Source organism: Thalia democratica, unplaced genomic scaffold (assembly GCF_965202585.1).
Source record: "Thalia democratica unplaced genomic scaffold, ktThaDemo2.hap1.1 HAP1_SCAFFOLD_886, whole genome shotgun sequence".
In the NCBI taxonomy this organism is placed as follows: Eukaryota; Metazoa; Chordata; class Thaliacea; order Salpida; family Salpidae; genus Thalia; species Thalia democratica.
The window spans coordinates 40,001-42,387 of record NW_028139835.1 but is presented as its reverse complement, the minus strand read 5'-3'; the positions used below and the strand labels follow the sequence as shown (position 1 = coordinate 42,387).

The 2,387-nt window shown below is 26.4% G+C and overlaps 1 non-coding gene across 1 annotated transcript; it reads right to left on the bottom strand.

The window, feature by feature from the left end:
* Positions 1-788: 788 nt before the first annotated feature.
* LOC145847339 (5S ribosomal RNA) lies at positions 789-907 on the bottom strand. The gene has a single exon (XR_014371235.1). It is a non-coding gene; the product is annotated as a 5S ribosomal RNA (ribosomal RNA).
* Positions 908-2,387: the final 1,480 nt, after the last annotated feature.

Below are 2,387 nucleotides of genomic sequence, written 5' to 3'. Positions count from 1 at the left end.
CAACTAAATATTTATTTTTATTTTTAATTATTATAACTTTCAAACATAAGCTTGTATACCTTATATACCTATATACCTCATATAGTAGGCTTGACATAACATAACATTATTTAATTCTTTTTGTTTGAAATAAACTCATTTAGTTATTAGTAAATTACAACATAAATGTTTATAACAATATAACTAAGATTTAGCTTTTGAGTTAGTAAACTTTGATAGTTTTCTTTTAATAGTTTAATAATCTTTATTTAAGTTCAAGCAAAATTGCTATATATTTAATACACATACAAAAGTAAACTAAGTAAACGTAATTCAATAGTTTCTATTAAGTAAAAGTAATTACAAATACATTAAGTTAATACAAAACTTTAAAAAGCTTTTGCTAGTATCTGTTGGTAACAGTAAATAACTTATTATGACTCACAATACAAAAGTGCAAAATTTATTTTCGTTTGATTTTTCAAGTAGCCACGCTTTTATTTGTTTTTGGACAAAAAAACTTTTAAGTTTTAGTATAAAAGACTAATTGTATTAATTTTAACTCAGAAAATTGTACTCTACAAGATGGTGCCATTATTTTTTCGATATCTCAAACTGGTCAAACCACTTTTTAGCGCTCTAATTGGTTTAAACAGCAAATAACGTTATCTGATTGGCTTACGTTTTTATTTGCTAATAACTAGAATTTACTTTTCTTTTAAGCGTTAAAGAAATGTAAATAAACGAGTAATAAGTATAAATAGGTCAGAAAGAAAAATAGTACAAAAAAGATGAATTCAAAAAGCAAAAGCCTACGGCACGTGGTATTCCCAAGCGGTCACCCATCTAAGTACTAACCACGCCCGACACTGCTTAACTTCCCAGATCGGACGAGATGGGGTGTGCTCAGTGTGGTATGGTCGTAGGCGTTTGAAAGCGTTTACAAGCCTTTATAAACCCTTCGGTTTGTTTAAAAAACCTATTTGCACTTGATTTACAATCAATTTGATATTTTAAAATTAATCCTTATAAAATTTTAACTTGATGTAAGTATTTTTTTTATTAAAACCTTTTTTTTGGTGTTTTAATTACAATTACTCCCTGTAACTTTATTTAAGACTTTGTTTAAAAGATTGTTAACTATATTCTATATTAAATACTATGATTAGAAGTAAAGTTTATTAAGTGATTAAACTAAATAAAAAACAATGTTAAAATAAACATGTTGTGTTTAGTTTGTTTTACTATTTCTCATTGTTCTATTTATAGATGGTTTTGTTTTACTTCAAGAATATTTATAGTTAGTTTCTAAAGAATATCTCATACTACATCAGATTTTACGATTAACTTAATTTTAGGTAATAAAATATTTGACGTTTAATTTAATAACTCATCTATGTTTATGTTATAAAATAATAGTATCTAATACACATACATTATAATATAATAATATGTATAACTAGTTGTTTTACTTTAAAATGAATAATTAAGTGGAAGAATTAAAAGAACTCACATTTTTGAAGAGAGCGTGGAAAACCAGAATAGTCTTTTAAAACATTTATTAAATTATCGATAAATATAGAATACAATAGAATTAAACATATAAACGTAACTGTGGTTGCTTAGAAACTGAACAAGAAAATTTTTAATAAAAATATAAAATAGTTATTATATAGAATTAAAATAAAATAAAAGTAATATAAATTATATTTTTAAACTAAATAACAATTCACGAGCAATATTAGCGCATATCAGAGTATGAGTTTATAATAAAGGAATTGCTTCCTTGATGTTGATACTTACCTTATTCAAATAGAATACATTTTCAGCAATCAGGCTTGTGTTTATCTTAGCGCGCGTAACACAACGTTTGTGGGTTTTGGCACACTTTGTCGATAGTGGGCGCCCCCGCCTTTTAAGTACAGGAAATTTCGGGAATTTTCGATTTTCGGAATTCTGACTCGACAGATCGTTTTTGTTTGGTCCAGAGACCCCGTAAAAAATTTTTCAGCCCATTTGAAAGCATGATGAAAAAATGTTATTTCGACCCCTTTTTTTAGGGGTTACGGGGACATCAACCCATTTTTTGGGAATAAAAAACTCCTAGAAAAGGACCACTTTTCTTCTTTTTTCGAATTTCGACTTTTTATTTTTTTGGAAAATTTTTCTATTTTCTTTGTTTGTTCTATTATAATGTCGAAAATATTTTTTTTGAGCTTCGCAACGCATAAGGACTAACGTAAGGTAAGTTTTAAAAGATTTTTTTTTTCGATAATTTTTTCTATATTTTTTGTTTGGTCCATTACAAAGTCGAAAATATTTTTTTACGGCTTCTAAACGCGTGTAGATTAACCGTAGGTAGGTTATTTCGAAATTTAAATCTTTCAATATTAATAATTTTTTAGTAA